This window comes from Anopheles darlingi, chromosome 2 (genome assembly GCF_943734745.1).
Source record: "Anopheles darlingi chromosome 2, idAnoDarlMG_H_01, whole genome shotgun sequence".
Lineage (NCBI taxonomy): Eukaryota > Metazoa > Arthropoda > Insecta > Diptera > Culicidae > Anopheles > Anopheles darlingi.
In genome coordinates this window covers 17,851,788-17,869,591 of record NC_064874.1, presented here as the reverse complement: position 1 = coordinate 17,869,591, position 17,804 = coordinate 17,851,788, and the positions used below count along the sequence as shown (strand labels likewise).

Genomic DNA, 17,804 nt, shown 5'->3' with positions numbered 1-17,804 from the left:
GTATTGATTAGTGTAAAAAACAAAAAAAAACTCTTAAGAACTATATAGGCAGATAGGCAAGCGAACGGATGGACGGATGGACGTTTGAACGCAGAATGAAGCTGCTGTGCTCTAAAGTGCTCTGGCGATGTTCTCCTCTCCCCTTTTTTTTATAAGTGTTTAATTGAATTCCTCATAAGTTTAGCATAGAAAAGGCAAAAGGGAGCATAAACCGGTGGCGGACGGAGATGATGATGATGAAGAGGGGAGATAAATTAAAAGCAAATCAAGCGTGACCGTACGTGCGTGCGTGCGTGCGTGCGAAAAGCTGATTAAAAAATTAAACGAATAATACCCATTTAAGCAATGAATTACAATTGTGGTGGTAAAATGAGTATACGATTTTAAAAAACAAAACCTACAAATGAAACAGTTAAAAAGTAAAACGACAAAAAAAAACAAAACAAAACGAAACAAAAAAATGTGGAAAGAAAGCATGGAAGAGGAGGAGGATCTTTAACAAAAACAAGAAAGAAGAAAGGAAGGAAGGAAAAAAAAAACACTAACTAATTGGAGTATTAAGCTTTATCCCTCCTCCCTTTTTGTTTTTAGTTCTTATGACGATCTTTTTTTTTACCAATTTACCTGGTTCGGTAGAGTATTTTAACCGCAAGGGGCCTACGGGGTGTGGGGAGATGGGGAAGGAAGTTAGAAGAAGAAAAAGAAACTACAAATTACCGGGAATAAAAAAAATAATTATGCTCGAACCTGCAGCAAGCAGCAAGTACTGCATAGCTTCTCTCTTGTTAAATCAATGCATTTACAGAAGGAAGCATCTATTGTCGCAGGTGTGCGTAGTGGTGAGGTATGCATCGATCGGACGTAGGATCGTGCGAACACCTTCGCGCATGTTTTTGATTGTTTTTTTTTTTTTATTTTTATGCGAGTTGTTTTGCCCCCTTGGGGTTCGGCTTAATATGCCCGCAGAGTTGCCAGGCGGTTGCTGAGGAAACTGTTGCTGCAGCTGAGAAGCCGATGGACTTGCGACTTTTACGATGCCGTTTTATTGACTCATTCGGGGTCTTCGATGATCTTTCGTCAAGTATTATGTTTTAATTCCACCACCGATGATAACTAGCGAGTGATACGGGACAGGGCAGAAAGAGAGAGAGAGAGAGAGAGTGCTAAAGGTAATGCTTAACGTTGAAATGATACTTTTTTCTGCAACACCTGGCCACCTGACCCACTCTACCCCACCCCGAAATCCCTGTTGGCCATCCTAGGAGCTAATGAGAGAGAGAGCGAAAGAGAAGGAGAGAAGAAGAAAAGGTAGCAGTGGAATGAGTAGGAAAATCAAAAGGAATAAAAACCCTAAAACCGATACGGAAACAATACCAACAAAAATACATACGTATACCAAGAGCAACAACCGTTTGCGTGATGAATCGAATTGTAAATGTATAACTAATTAAAAGTATTTTTCATAGAAAGAGAGGAAGGGTAGAAAGGAAAGAGAGAGCGAGAGAGAGAGCGAGAGTGTAGTACGCACAAAAACGCCTGAAAGCATACGGGAAAAAATTAAAGGGCGTCCGTGCGAAGAAGTTATTAGGCTTTGTTAAGGACCTCTAGTGTAGTGTGTAGAGAGCCTCCAACCCCTCCGAGCGATGCGATGATGATCACTCTTTGGTCTCTCAAGTTTTTCCATACCTCAATCTTCCTTAGGTATTGGCAAAATAATACGCAAAAGGAGTGCGCGCCAAGAGCATCGAGTGCACGGCAAAAGGGAGGTGTTCTCCTGTGCTCTCTGTTCTCTCTCTGCCCCGCCGTTTGATGGTCGGTCGGTTCCATCAAACGAGGGACTCAAACACACACAAACACACAATGTATACGAATCAACCAATCAAACCAATTATGATGATCATGATAAAATGAAATGAAATGAAACGAAAAAAAAAAGAAACATGATATGAAAAGCTTCCCAATCGGTACTAACCAACACACACTCATACAAACAAACACTCCCCATTTCCCAAAAAAAACCCAACCAACCATTCGCTTTTGCTCTGGGTCTCGGGGAGAGTTGTTTGATTATCTGCGCCGGAAAAATCCCGTCCATTCCTTGGCATCCTTGGATCAGGGGACGAGGGGTTTTCCAGCTGTCCTTTCCTTTTTTTTAATTTAGTTTTGGCATTTTCGTTCGGTGGTCAGCAGCCTGTTCCTCAAAGCCTCCCGGTAAGCGGTGAACGGTGAGATTGGGCGCACAAGAGGGGCTCCCACATCATTTATGGTGATGTGCCCCACCCCCACTTTTAGGCCCACATTTTCTTCGGTAAGAAAGGAGAAGGAGGAGAAGGGCGCTGGCCCCGTTCTTGTAAGTATGTAACATAACTCGAATCATGCAATGGATTAAACCACACGCTACGGATGCATTTTATGCCAGTAGTTTTAGTAGCAGCGAGAGGAGTAGCAGAGTTTGGTAGAAGGTAGGAGAAAAGGGGGGGGGGGAATTGTGGGATGGGAATTAAAAACAAAATATACGTACATAGCTGTAATGAAGGCAGGAGCTCTACTAAGCTTAAGGGAGAAACTGAAGAAGAAGAAACCAGTAAGGGAGCGGAGAAATAACACAAGAGAGAGAAAGAGAGAGATAGAGATAGGTGGAAAGGAGGGAGGAAGGGAGGCAGTCATAAGGAGTGCGATAACCTCTCATTCTAGAAATGAAAACTCTTCACCTGAGCCAAGAAATCATCCAAGAACCCTTCTCTACGCAACAGCATCCCCAGATCCCAAGGAGAAAAACAAAACACCTTAGTATCCGCGAAAAGAAACTCTCCCCAAGCAGTGGCAGGACACAGAAAAAGGAATCTCGATTGTTGTATGTGCAACATGTTCCGCAACAAATCAAAACCATGATGGTGGTGCTCCCGATGACACACTTAACATGTTGCAGCATTTGTTTCTCGGTCGATTATTTAATGAACAAGGACACAAGGACCTGCTTAACCCGGTTGCCGGAGGAGAGAATTAAACAAGATGCATTTCGATGCGTGCAATTGCAATGGCTGTACTCTGCCCTTTTTGACTCAGTTGAGAGTGATTGTACTTAATTAACGCGATAAGGCGGAGAGGAAGTTGAGATTCTTTTACCTTCCTTTTCCTGTTTATCAAAACCTCGTCTAACTTAAGCAAACACGCCACTTCACGCGCCAACCGGAATACGTAATCGGAAGGAAGGAAGAAGAGCTCCAGGGTATTTGGGGGAGTACAACACGAAAAGCCACAAAATACGTAAATAGGTGCGAACGAGGGAGGAATAGTAGGAATACACTAAATTATGTGGAACGAGTGGGGGGCATCTTTTAGCAAATGTTATGTTTTTCTTTTTTATTGCGATTACACTATTATTAAACAAAATTAACGATTGTTTCTTTTAACTCCGTGCGAGGATATAGGGACAGGAAAGATGAAACTGCGAAGAAAAGAAAAGAAAAAACAATGCCAGTATCTTAGTGGTAGTTAAACAGTTTGAGTAAACCGGTCGAAGAAGAAGTGAAGGAGAGAAAGAATGCAAAACGTATACGCACTGGGCATGCCCCAAAAACATGAGGCATGCCCTACATGAAACCGGGAAACCGAACGGAACATAGGAAAATGATCGAAACTGTGAAAAACCCCGAACTCTGAGCAAAAGAAAAACGGAAAAGCGACTAAATGTATACCACGTACGAACGCCATAATCTGTAACTGACTGTTGCGCTTCCACCGAGTAAGGGAATTTGTCAAATACGAACACAAACAAACGAGGTAATAGGAAACAGCATCGGTTATTGACAAAAGTAACCGAAACCAGCGGACAGAATATGCCTGCCACTTCCTTCGTTCCCTCACCTTTCCTTCACTCCTATTACATTAACGCGCGGAATGGCGGATGCAAACAGCTCGCTAACCACTCTAACGCCATCTTAAGTAGTTCAATTGAGGCGTCAACGGTGTGAGTGGTTAGTAGCTTTTGCTTCGCTTCAGACACTTCCAGTATTTCCTTTTCCCCTGAGATTTCTTGCTGTGCAACATTACACTACATTCCCGTACTTCACACACAAACACACACTGTATATGGCTCATGGCGCGGGAAGAAGGAAGAGTTTTCATGTTGGCCTGCCTGTCCCAAGGTTGGCTCCCTTCCTCCCTCCCTTCCGCCCTCCCTGGCCTCTCACTCCGGAATCTCCTGTAGCGTAACCATTTTTTCCATCATATACCTCCTACGTATTAGGGTATTCTTAAAGGCAAAAGATACAAGAAGCAAACGAAAAAAAAAACACTGAACAAAATGAAGCAAAACAAGCGAAAAAAAAAACAAATACAAAACGAAACAAAACTAAACTAAACTAAACAACAAAAAAAAAAACAACAAACAAACCAACATACGAAGTCGCTAGCATGAATATTAAAAACAAAACAAGAAGAAGAAAAAAAACAAGCGCAGAAGTGAAGAGAAAACGGAAGAAAAAGCAGCAAAAGAAAACACGACAGCAACAACAACAAAAAACATCAGGCGATCAACCGATTTCCATGTGCTTCCTTGTTTTTTAGTTGTTTACCTTTTCGCGAAAATGCGTGCGAGAAAAGTCGCTAGAAAACGTACCAACCAACCAACCAACCAACCAACGACGAACCCCTTCCGCTTGTATATGTTTGCCAAACCGAATTCCTTAATTCGTTTCGCACTAGAGCTAGAACTAGGATGCAATAGAGAGGGCGAAGGATTCGATTATTGATGGTTTAACTGCTATCTATTTTTATTAAAACAAAACGCTCTTTGTTCGTTTACCTGTTTCCGTTTTTGCGTAAAGTGCGTAAAGTTGCTTGGTTTTTTTTTTTTGGTAAGAGAAAACTCCCATTTTCATTAACTTATGTGATCGATCCCCTGCTTATACGTAGTGCGCGAGCGGTGCGCACACAAACTTATTTGTCGATCGATCGCGACGATCGGCGAATCGAGGGCACACAACACGGAGGGAGGAAGGGGGTGGCAGTAGTACACACCACCCTTCCCTTCCCTTTCTCGGTAGGACTCTCTTCGCCGCGCGCGCCGCCCTATGTACGACTCATGATATTATGTATTTTTGTCTATGGAAAAACACACACACACACAAACATACGCAGAAGCGAAAACACACTGAAATGGAAAAACAAAACAAAATGAAGCAAAACATTATAAACTAATATTTAAACTATTTTTTGACAAAATAAATGTTTTGTTGTTGAAAATAAAAAAAAATGTCATACCAAAGGCTCGCGTTTTATTGGCTTTTTTACGGTCGCGGTATGGTTTAAGAGAAGGCAGCACCGGCGAGAGCACCAGGACCAGCACCAGGACCAGCACCAACAACAGTAGCAGAGTTATCCGGAAGCGGCTAACCAACCGATGGACACACTGGTTCGTCTTCAGTCCCATAAAATCGTTCTCGTTCATTCGTTCGTTCGTTCGTTTTCGTTCAACAAAAGCGGAGTTGGGTTTAAGGTTCGGCTCATGGCGTTCAAATAATACTACTAAAGCTAGTGGGCTGTTCCGGCAGGTATTTAACGATTTTCGGTCCGGTTTTCAGATGATTATTACTCCAGGACGTAAACCTCGAAGTAGCACTGTCCTCAACATTGTCGCCCAACATTGCAATGCAACTTGACGTTGGCGCACTGGCTCGTATCGGATTTACAACATATTGATCGATGCATGTGGCCATGCGGGGTGGGAAAACTACCCTCAGCCGACCCCTGGAGGCGGTGGTAGTAAGGGACCGGATGCCTTCATTTTTAATATCTCCCTGGCCCGGACTCTGGTTAAGGATCAACCATCACCATTTGGTTCGCCATAAAACGGTAACCGATTACACGAAACATTGTCACTTTATGGGGCCCGCTATCTGCTAGTTCCATCATCAACCTCATCACCATCATCATCATCATTGTCATCATCAGCGTCGTCATCATCAACAGCATCAGCGTCATGACGATGACGGGCGTCGTTGTCGTGGATGACGTTCGGATCGATAATCACCGATGCGGCGGTTCGCGTGACCTGCGTTTTGAACAAAAAAAAAAACCAAGCGTCTCTCCCGGGCGTGTGCGCGAAGGCGGTTTTTATGACGCAGGGACGCAACCCCTCCCCCCACTCCACTCCACCCACTTGTTTCTGCCACCAAACGCAACTAATCGAAACCGTTTGATTACCGCCATAAAATTTACAACCCAACAGCGGCCTCAACGGGGGCGCAAGGCCTGCTGTGGGCTATTTTTGAACTTTCTGTTTGTTTTCATTCGACCACAGGAGGCCGGTGAGTGTGATTCCGATCCAGGTGTGTAGACGAGGACGATGCCATCTCGTCGTTGCTCGTCGTCGTCGTCATTGTGGCCGCACGATGAAAAGTGCGTCTCTGAACTGACACCAGGAGCAGCAGGTGTGCCAATGGGCTCTCTTTGCGTCATTGCAACCGGCCTAAATGGCCGCTAGACCAATGGACCTAGAACCTTTTCGATCGAGAGCAACAAGTGCCTTCGAGTGTCCGAATGGCCGATTGTGCTGCGTATCCTGCGCGTTGATGCACCAAGAAACACCGTGTTCCAGTGTTGTTTGCATTGGCCTCTGGCACAACATACAAACACACACACACACACACACAGACAAACATGCGGGCGCGGCTTGCAGACACCTGCGTACCGGGTGCGTCGGCCAGACCCTAGCACCCGGTAGTTGTGTTGTTTTAGGGTCGTTACAAGTAATAAAGTTTACAGCCAATTATCAATCCCCGGCCTCCGTTTTGGTCCCGGGGACCAACAACACACCACCGTTCCACCGGAGGCTGGCCTGTGTGTGTGTGTGTGTGTGTGTGTGTGTGTATGTGTGTGTGCAGCTTGTCGGGCCTTGTCTAACGGGAAAAGTCTCTACAGTTTTCCTGTTCCGTTTGCAAAGCAAAGAGTCAATTGCAGTAGTGTCCCGTTGCACTGTACTTCCTCGAGGACCTCCTCCACCTCCTCCTTTTCAACCTTCTCTGGTCCTTTGGATAGTAGAAATAGTTTAACAAATGCAAAAAAAAAAACGAGTAGAAAACTCAGGACAGCAGAGCATCACCGGATACTGCACGCACCGGTCGCAGTTAATTGTTTTCCACGATTGGATTGCGTTTTACGAACCTCGTCAAAACCGCAAGAGGGCCTCTGCTGCGGCCAGGGAGAGGGTGAGAGAGAGAGTGACTCTTATGTAGCGCGTGTGTGTGGCGCACTTTTGCGCACCGGAATTCAATCCACTGTCCAATATTGGATGCCACTGGGGATGCTGGATGCCGAGTGTTTTTTTATGACTCACAACCCAAAGCCACAGCCTGCTGCTGTGTGTGCGTGTTGGTACAAATCCTACTCCCGACCGTAACGCAAACAAATCCTCTCCTTCCGGAATCAGCAGCAGCAGCAGCCGTCAGCAGCTGGCCAGCACCAGAAGACGAGAGAGATCTCGCATCACATCGGCCCGAGAGGTGGGGTGGGGGGGGAGAGATCAAGTTTTATGGCACCAAAATCTGATACAGATCCCACACCGACGCACGACGACGACGACGCCCGGTCCAGTCCGGTCCGATGATGCTTTACTGTCTCGATGCCTCCTACTCCTCCTTTTGCTGCTGCTTCTGCCCGGGATGGTGGCATCTTGTCCGGTTTTTTCCTCGTCCGTCCATCCGTCCGTTCATTTTTATGGCTCGCATCTTCGAGACTAAATGGTTTGTTTACGTATTGGTTAGGCTTTATGGCTCTTACGGACTTACACACACGGTACGGTTGAAGTCTCCAGTTCTGGACTGTTGCCGACTGTTTACAAGGGTTCTCTTCTGTGGTTTTTGGCCACATCTTGGCCTCCTGTTGGCGGCGGTGGTTCTTGTTGGTGGTTAGCCACCACAACTACTACTCGTTAATCACTCGTTCCCGCTCATGACACGCGCTTCTGGACGGAGGTCAAGTGTCCAAAAGGAACGCTCTGAGTGACACGCGCTTGCCCGGTGGTGCAATTACCATCGAGGTGCATCCCGAGGATGATGATCCGGGAACCAAGAGAAGAAGAACAAGACGAAGAAGAAGAGCTAAGGTAATGCAACACTGTTTGCCCGCCACCAGTCTCGTCCTCACACCTCCTCCCCCCCTAGGATCAGTTTTCCAATGTGCGAAACCGAAAAGCAACAACAAAAAACCCAAGCGTTCTTAAAGACCGTCACCCCGTTCCCTTCTCCTCCAACCCGGGGGAACATTAACTCGCTCCGGGTTTCGGTATCGTCCGCCTCCCCCTCCAGGGAGTTGTCGCGTGGCACCCGGTGTTAGGTTACTCTTTTTTTTTTTGGGACCCGGCCCGGCCACTGCTTCCCACAAAATTGCATCCATGCGTGTGCACTGCACTTTATGCGCTTTGGGCCGAGAAAAAAATTTGCCCAAAACACGCCACGCGCGGTTTTGGATTTCCCTGGATCATGGTTTGAAACGGTGCAGAAAGGGAAAGAAAATACAAAGACGAAGAGAATGCATCCAGAATTCGCCCTGTTCTGGACCGATGATCCGATGCACCCGATGGGAAGGTGTGTGCGCGTGATGACGACGATGACCTGGACTGGCCCCAGTACGCCAGAGCTCGTTATGAGTTGACCTACCCTCACGACGGCGCACAAGGCGCACAAGTTCAAAGAGTGCACCCGCTCTGTGCCCTCCCACCGGCTGCTTTGCACCAAAAGAGTTTCGATGTCACTCGATGCACTCGATGGGAGAGAGGGAAGAGGGAACTCGGGAGGAGGAGGAGAGAAGGATGAAGATCGTCGTCGGTTTTCGAGCATAAAATTGCACTTTCCACTGAAACTCAATGCCAAACCAATGGCCGCAATGCCGCCAAGCACAGGCCCAAGCACACAATGGAACCGTGGAGCAACGTTTGCAACGTTGAGCATGGTTACCGGGCGTGCAACCCGTGGCACACAATGATCACTTCGCGCATATCACCGTTCGCGGGGCATAAATGATAAATCGATCCACCGCCGGCGGCCCAATTCGATTAGGAACCATCGTTGCTGCTCGCTTCAGGCGTTGTAGTACAAGAGACCAAAGGGAGAGAGAGAGGTCAGTGGCAAGGGAATGCGAAGGCGACAATACCGCCCATGCAGCAACGGAATCGATACCACCGAGGAGACAAAAACATCATTAATTTCCGTTCCGCGGTCCCGCGAAACCCCCCCCTTCGGGCCACCCAAAAACCATGATGAGATGTCCCTATAGGACCTCTTAGGAGAGAACCACGGGGACCATCTTGATTTCATCCTTCGCAATAAAGGATAAGCGAGGAGAGGAGAGGAGAAGCGGTTCGGTCAGTGGAAGATACATAATTGATCACCCAGACACCGGAGCTACCGCTCGAAAGGTTACAGCGATGCTGTCCGAGAATGTCCGAGAATGTCCTGGCACTTCTGGTGGAAGGTGGTCAACGGGTTGCCCTCTCCGGGCAAGCCGGGAAATGTCATTAAAACTGTCCAGCACTGTGTGGTGTGTTGTGTTGTGGACCGCGCCCCCTGCCATTGAGAAGCCATATTCCGAAGGTTTGGCCTCCAGGGAGCTTGCGGTGGTCGAGATATGTCTGTCGAAGCTCTCGCTACTCCATGACCGGTCCATGAATCAATCCTGTCGCTCGCTCCCCAGGGACACGTCGATGTGGACCCGCTGTGTGTGTGTGTGTGTGGCCCCTCGTGAACCCGAAGGATGATTCCGACTGCTTGTCAACATGTTTACCGGTGACCTGAAGAGGAGGTCCTGTCCGACCAATAGTCGATGTCGGTCTCCTGCGCCTTCGTAGCGTACCAGGAACACATATCTTCAAGATTGAGGTTATGTTGCTGCTTCGGGAGTTATGGCCGGCAAAGGCAAATGAGAGAGAGAGAGAGGGTTGTGTTGTATCGACAACACCAATAGTCATCCATCCCAGTCCAATGGGCAGGGACACGGCCGGCAATAAGTTTCACCGAGATCGAGACCGAACCGTACTACTAGACACTAGACAACGGTTCGGTCCAGCCTCTTGGTGTCGTCCTTTCGGTGTACTACCGACCGAAGGTGATCATCTTAATGCGATTCGGGTAAGGTGCACGAAGGGATTTCACTGGCAGAGGGCACTGGCAGGGTGGCAGGGTGGTCCCCCGGATGCCAATAACTTACTTTCCCCTCCCTTCGGACTGCTCCTTCGGACTGGCTGGCAAGCGATTCACTAAATTCGATTACCAACTCCTCGGTCAGAGAACAAGAGAGAGAGAGAGAGAGTTCCGAGAAGAACCACTTCGCTAAATCACATAAACTGTGCATCCCAAGGCATCCCTCCTCGGTAAACCACGATTCAATATTTCCACCCCCTGGCCACGGGATGTCAGGGGACTTCTCCCCCTTCCAGCACCTTCTCGGGAATTCGAGCAGAGTTCGAGAGTCCCGAACTCGGGCGAGAAGTTTCTGTTTTAATATTCATCCAGCGTCCTGCTGCTGCTGCTACCGTGGACGTAGACCTGGCCCCGATGGCTCGGCCAACGTCGTTGGCAACTGAATTACCGAGCAATTATCGAATTTCCGTTTCGGAATTCCTTAATATTCCCGTTCCCGTTGCCGGGGATAATAATATTTTGGCAACAGGAGACTCCAGCCTACTCTGATCGGCCTCGACAGCAGCGCAGGAAGCAGCAGGAGTTTCAGTTGTCGCGCAGCAGTACGACGGCAATCAGGTGGTTCCGTTCACGTTCCAGGCTGTTGCAGAAGATGGAACAAGTGGCCAAACGATGACTGGCTACTCCTGCTGTTGCTACTGCTGTTGATTCTCCCACGATTCGTTCCGTGGTTCGGTCGGGACGTGGTTCTGCCTGTTGGTGGGAAGTCGGCGCCTCGGGCACCGTCCACGGGTTGTTCCAGGGGGGGGGAGGGTCCTCACGCCCCCACCGGTAGCATGCGAATGTCATAATTTGCAGCATATTTATGCTACGCACGTCTAGGAACTAGGAGGAGCAGCAACAACAGCCCCTAACGCCGCTCGTGTCCACGCGGATGCTGCTACTGCTGCTGCTGCTGTTGCAACCCCTGGAAAGGGCGAGGCATCGACGACGCCCACCTCCGTCCGGGATGACGTCCAATATTGTGATTAACGCTAATTATAACCCCGAACACAGTGTCCCGCTTAAATCACTCTGGAATTAATAACAATAATCATGCCAATCATAAGACCACCAGCCACCCCTAAGGGGGCCGTGTGTGTGCGCTGTTGTCCCTTATCGTGGGATGGAATTCACCCCGTGTCCACGCACACACACACGTGCGCACACACGCACGCAACGCTATTCGGTTCGGTGCAACTGGGAGCGATGAGTTTGGTGGATGGATTGCTGAAGAAAAGCATTTTGGGAACCTTTTTGGGCACACTCCAATCACCATTAGGAATCGATGCGTGCGTGTGCGTGCGTGCGTGTGAGAGTGAGGGAGTGGAAGGGCCCCCGGAGGCCCTCCGCTCATCTCTACTCCCACCGATTGCGATAACCTTCCAGGTGACACGTTTCCAATTTACTCACCGAACGATCCAAGACACCTTGTGTGTCCGCCATCTTGCTTTTTTTTCTTGGCCTATTGCATTCCACAGCAAATACTCGTTACTCGTTCTTTCCTGCACTCCCACTGGTGGCTTGAAGGCAAATAGAGAGCCACACACACACACACACACACAGACGCACTGATAAGGGCGCGTCGTGCACACACGTTTCACGTTCCGGACCATTGGTGCCGGCCAAGGGAGAAGGCCCAGAAGACGCTAGACGCACCAAGCCGCCAGCATTTCCCATTAGAACCATTCTTTTCCACCATTCCATCATCGTTCCGTTCCGTTTCTTCGTCGCTCACCGACGGTTGTCGTCGTCGTCGTCGTCGTCGTCCTGATGTTTTCATTTCCAGAACAACATTCACCTCAACCAACGGGGAAGGAACGCAGTATTGAGCGCTCTGTGCTCCGCTCCCCTGTTTGCCTTTCTTCCGGACGCCCCGGACGGGGTCGTGGCTCGCCGGGAAAACATGAAAATTATGAAATATGATCGCAGTAGCTCTCTGGTCGGTCGGTCGGTGTTGTATTCGTCTCCGTCGTCGTCGTTGTCGACCCTCGCCATTTGTGTTTGGAGGAAAAAGAAAATTTTCCATTATCGTCCTCCACCTACTGTTACTTTTCCCTCTTACCCCGGCCATCCCGAGGGAATATACCTTGGGTTGGGTCCCCCGCTCTCGGTGGTGTCCGCCGTGACGACACCTTCAACCGACATCCTGCGGTGCATTAGGATCGTCTCACACTCGGTACGAAGCAGCAGAAGAAGCAGCAGAAGAAGCAGAAGAAGCAGACGAAGAAGTAGTAATCCCGCAAGGAATTTCCCGAGCCCGAGCATGATGCAAATGCACGTGTGGCCTTCGCTTCGATCACTTATTTTGAGTGATAAATTGCGGTATCCATCCGGCAGCAGACAGCATTTGCTTCACTTTCACCGAAGTGACACGTCGTCACATCAACCGGTTAGAACCGATTCAGGGTTCCTATTTTGCGGATACTCTTCACATGACAGCACAAAATTAGAACACTTTCAAGGCCTGCTTTGTGGTACCTCTATTTAATCGGACGATTTCCGGATGTCAAAAATTGCAAAAAAAAACAAACCGCGAAACACGAAAAAAAAAAGCCAAACATCCTTTCGTTTGACACCATTCGTTCATTAGGCGCTCGTGCCGGTGATTGCTGCTGCTGAATGGTAATGCACTCGACGCACAAAACACACTTAACTTTTCTTCTAAAAGAAAACACGGAAAAACAATATTTTCCTATTCCGAGCCACTCTCGAGCATCACCTTCAACACCACCAACACCAACAACGACCGCTGGTGCCAACAGCGGTTCCCAGCGTTTAATGCGTTCCAGCTTGCGTTGCGTCCCGGCCCTTCGTCTCAACAACAGCAACTCGGAGGAGAAGATGGAAGGACGCAAATCTCCCCCTTCGGTATGCGTGTTTGTTGCGGGTGCTGCGATCCCAATCAAATGCAGCAGCAGCAGCAGCCACGTAGTACTACGGAAGGCACTAGCAGTAGCAGCAGTAGCAGCAGCAATAGCTTCCCCCTTTAATGGTTGTTTGGTTCTTCTCCCTTCGGTTGCCGAATGTGCGCCGTTGGTCCGGAAAAATCCCAGCCTGCCAGACACCCTCCATCCTGGGCTGCTGCTGCTGCTGCTGCTGCTGCTTGTGGCCATCACGGCCAAGTGGCAACGTCTGTTACCGCTCCTGCGGCACTCCACCACCACCACTAACACCCCTGCGCGTTTGCGTTATGCTATCTTTATTATTTTTATTTTTGTTTGGTAGAACACGGTGCGAAGAGTAAATTGACGCCAATTACCAGCCAGAGGCCGTAGAGAAAAAGAGGAGGAAAGAGAGAGGATAGAGAGAGAGAGGGGATACGCTTTTCCAGGCGCTCCGGAAGCTGAGTGCCTTTGCCCTTCTTGTCCCACGGGACACTAAGGGTGCGACCGACGACGACGGAGTAGATTCGGTTTTCCGTCCCCTCGCTCCGGGGAAATGGATGCAGGAATGGTTCAGCTGCTTGCCTGACGAACCTGACACCTTCTTCCTCTTTTGACCGACCACACGCCAAAGGGAGGGGGGTGGCAATGACGACGAAATCGATTACCACCAGACCATCAGTCACCGGGCGTGCGCTCGCTCGCTCGCGACCGACATGCCGTTCGGAGTGCCATTGTTTCTCGACGGCGTTATTGAAATGCTTCCGTTCCGGCAGCCTGTTCCCCGGTCCCTGGAGTGGTGGACCGGTGGAGGAGTGGCCAGTCTGCTCAAGTGCTCCCGAAATGTAATTAAGCATCCAAAAACCGGAAGCCCGGGATCCTGTGGGATGAAGTTTTTCCCGGGGAAAAAGTTTGTCCAAACAACAACAAAATGGGGAAATTTTGCGGGAGAGGAACATTCCGGGGGTTTGGCGATTTGTGCAAAAACAACGCCAAGATTTGTTGTTTGGTTTGTTGTTGATGCTGAAGTGGCCATTGCTGCTGTTGCTGCCGCTCGCTCGCTCGCTGGGGGCTGCGCAAAATCTCAATCATTTTCATTATCAACCCCTCCTGGTTTGGCCGTAAATCATTTAGCCCTGGCGGTGGCGGTGGGCCCCTCGGTGGCCACCAGTTTAGTGTACCATTTGGGCCTTAATCATCGTCCCTTTCTCGGTGCGCCGAGTCTTCAGGTCCGGTGATGTGGGCTTTATGGGGAGGATGGGGTCAGCTAGTCCGGTCCGTTCCGTTCCGTTCCACGTTGTTGTTAATGAAAACTTACAGCAGCAGCAGCAACAGCACTTCGAGATGGCTACTTGCCACTTATATTTGATTTGGATTTATGTGTTCCATCTGGTGGCTCCGCGCAACATAAAGGGATGGATTAAGGCGCCTTGGTGGGAGGACGCCTTCCGCAAAGGGACTTCGCATTTCGTGAGATTTTAGTTCTCGCTCTAATATGGCAAAGAACGAGGAAAGGAACTTGTTCGCCAGTTTGGAACGGTTCGCGGAATCATTCGTCGTTTTTTTTTTTGCGGCTTTTTGTTTTCTTCGGCCAAATAATTTATTCAAACAAATTGTGTGCGTGTCCCCTCACATGTGTGTGTGTGTATGTGTGTCCCGGTTTGGTCGTGGAACACATTCATCTCGCAGCGAATGACACACAATTATAAGACAATCAGATATTCATGAAAAACGTCATCAGATAAGGAAAACCCCATTCTCTGCGACCATTCCGCGGGACATTCCGTCCGGGGTGCGGAGTGGGAGAAGGGGTCATGAGAGTGCGTGGCCATCGAAATCGAAAAACGCATAGATTTGCATAACCACCAACAAACCAACCAACCATACACGTACCTCACGAGGGCGTAGAATCGGGGTTTGTCAGGCTTTGATTCCATGGAAAGCGGTCCTTCTCCCCCTTGAGGGCTTTTTTTTTGGGGGGGATTTTCCTTGATTCAAAAGCCGAATGTGACTTTCGGGGAACAGTACCCAGATACAGCTCAAGCTCGAGAAACGCATCCTAATGGACAATCTCGCTAATGATGATGTTGAGATGACGATATCGATATCGACGAAAAAGAGGACCAAAAAATCGAATCGCGAGCCCTCCACAAAGGGTTCTGCGACGATCGATCCCCGGTCCTTTCGATAACGAGACACACTGGTGGACATCAGGGCCCGTTCGCGATTGATCAATGCCGCGCCAGGAAGCCGAAAAGCCGAAACCGATGCCGAAAGTTGATCCGGAGACACGGAACACCGGACGGCGGCGTCCCTTTGGGGTCCCTTTTTTGGCACGACTCCACGACGTCGGGCCCGGACTCCGGGTTCTTTTCATTGTTCAATGGCCGCCAGCCAGCCAGCGAGCCAAACATGGCGAGCGCGCAGGACATTAAATGCTTTCTTCTGGGTTTCGGTTTTTTTGGAGAACGTTCTCGTTGGCGCAGATGCAGATAGGCGATTGGAAATGGACCACAGACACACACACTATCACTCCGGAGTCTCCGCTTCCGTTTCTCCGGCCTTTGTCCACTTTCCCAGTGTAATGATGGCTTTAAGGTCGGCCATTGGGAGTGGCCGGTTCCGGCTCTGGCTCTCCGGTCCGGTCTGATGGTCAATGGTCCATCCATTCCTGCTACCATGCCTTTAAAGACGCAACACAAACACGTGCCAGCGTTAGTGGAGTCTGGCTTCCGGGTTTCTGGGTTCCCTCCCTAACGCAGCATTATCGATCGTTCTGGTCGTCGTCCTCGTCGTCGTTGTTGTTGTTGTTGTCGGTGAAGAAGGAACAGAGGATGAAAGTGTCATCGTCATGGTACGTCCCTACTCGATGCTTAATAACGCATGTTTCCTACCCATGCAGCAACAAACATGCCACGTCATTATTGTCACTCCAAATGGTTTAACGCTCTGCTCGTTCGTTCGTTCGTTTGCTCGTGTAGAAGAAGAGGAAGAAGAAGAAGAAGGGGGTGTCCCATCCCCCGAGCTCCCAGTTGGGCTCAATCTTTAAGCAATCTATCACCGGGACCTGGGGGTCATAAAAATTGGACACCATAGATTTACACTCCATAAAGTGAACTCAACATGCTACTGGCCCTGGCACCTTGCAAGTGATGGATTGGGATAGGAACGGCCCTGGAACGGCCCTGGAATGGTCCTGGAACAGTCCTGGAATGGTTCTGGAACGATCTTTCTCAGTTCGTTTCTGGTTTCGATCCAAATCTAAAGACAAGCAGCATTCAAAGTGCTTCAACAACTTCGCCACCATTCAATTGTAACAATGGAGCAGGGATGGGGGCTCGATGGTTGAAAATAGACGGACTACTTTCACCCACCGTCGAGGGAGTTTTCGAAAAACCGAAAAACAAACGGAAAACCCAACGGCGAACCCAACGTTGTTCTATTATGATAAAAGCGTCTCCGTGATCTCTCGCTTCGTGCCTCTTCGCCAAGATGCTGCTGCCGCTGCTGCATAAACAATTTCCAGCCAGCCAGCCAGCCAGCCACCTCGCCGGCCGGATCCTGCTCTGGAGAAAAACCGAGGTCTAATTAAAATATTTTTCCTTCTCCGGTTCGCGGCGCATTTTTGTTCCAAACTTCAGCTGTGTGTGTTTGTGTGTCTCCTGCTTCTGTTTCTGCTCTTGGTTTCGAATCGGCAGCAGCAACAGCAACAGAACCATTTTCGGTTCACTGCACCCTCGGCACTTTCCCCGTGTGGTCTGAAGAAATGTCGTCCCAAAAGACGTCGTGGTGCCGGTTCGGGGCGCCTCACCCACCACCACCCACCCGCCCCCGGGGGTATTTCCGTGGATTTTCGTCGTCGTCCGCGTCGTCGTCGTCGTCACGAGGCGGGTGCGGCACACCCGCGACAATAATCAGTATGTAATAAATCAAACTGGTGACGTACCGGATCAAATAACAGAGGAGCGCGGATAAGCGCAGGGGGGGGGGGTAGAATGCGGTGTGGGAGAAGGGGGAAGCGTCGAGACACACAAACAGAAAACTGGGGGAAAATGGAAAAACTCGAGGAAAACCGAGGCAACATTACAGTTGAGAAGTGTGTTTCTCATCAACGACCAACAACAGAGCGGGGGTGAGAGGAATGGAAAAACCTCGGGAATGGAAAAACAGGAATGCTTTCTCCTAGCACGAGGTATTTTTAGGGGACCCCCTCGGTCCCTGGTCCCCGGTGTCGGCCTGCTGGCCTCACGGAACGCGCATCCAGGGCTCGAAATCCTCGTAATCCTTGAGTCAAGAGAGAGGATCCGTTCCCGGCGCGAAGGATCGATGTATGTGCGCCATGTGTTCACCGGCCATCTCCCAGTTCCCCACAAATCCCTCCCCGAAATCCTACCGATAGCCGACGATGTCACGATGTGTCATACGGAGCCTCGGCGAGACCTCCCCATATGGTATCATCATGTTATCCCACCTGTTCCACGGATTCTGCAGCTTTTACGGGAACTGGAACTGGAATTGGGATTGGGAAGAGAGAGAGAGAGAGAGAGAGACAGAAAGAGAGATGTGCTCCGTAGCAACAGCAGCTGGAATCGTGGAACCGCATCCCCGGGAACCGCTGGGCCAGGAAATGGTCTGGAAACAACAACAGTAACGACAGGAACCCCCTAGCGACGACCATTTTCTACCCACCGGAGCCGTTCCGTCCGTGAAGTGAAAAGTTATTTAATATAATTGAAAGACA

The 17,804-nt window shown here is 49.5% G+C and overlaps 1 protein-coding gene across 5 annotated transcripts in view; it reads left to right on the top strand.

The window, feature by feature from the left end:
- Positions 1 to 17,804, top strand: part of LOC125948195 (homeobox protein homothorax) — a 126,323-nt gene that overhangs the window by 68,365 nt on the left and 40,154 nt on the right. Inside the window, exon 7 of one of the 5 annotated variants that reach the window (XM_049674029.1) lies at positions 1 to 5,269. This exon is cut by the window's left edge and continues 5,802 nt beyond it. The exons of the other annotated variants lie outside the window; for them this stretch is intronic. The gene's annotated coding sequence lies outside the window, so the exon portion shown is untranslated. Of the gene's footprint in view, positions 5,270 to 17,804 lie in introns of those variants that run through there. 5 annotated transcript variants of the gene reach the window in all.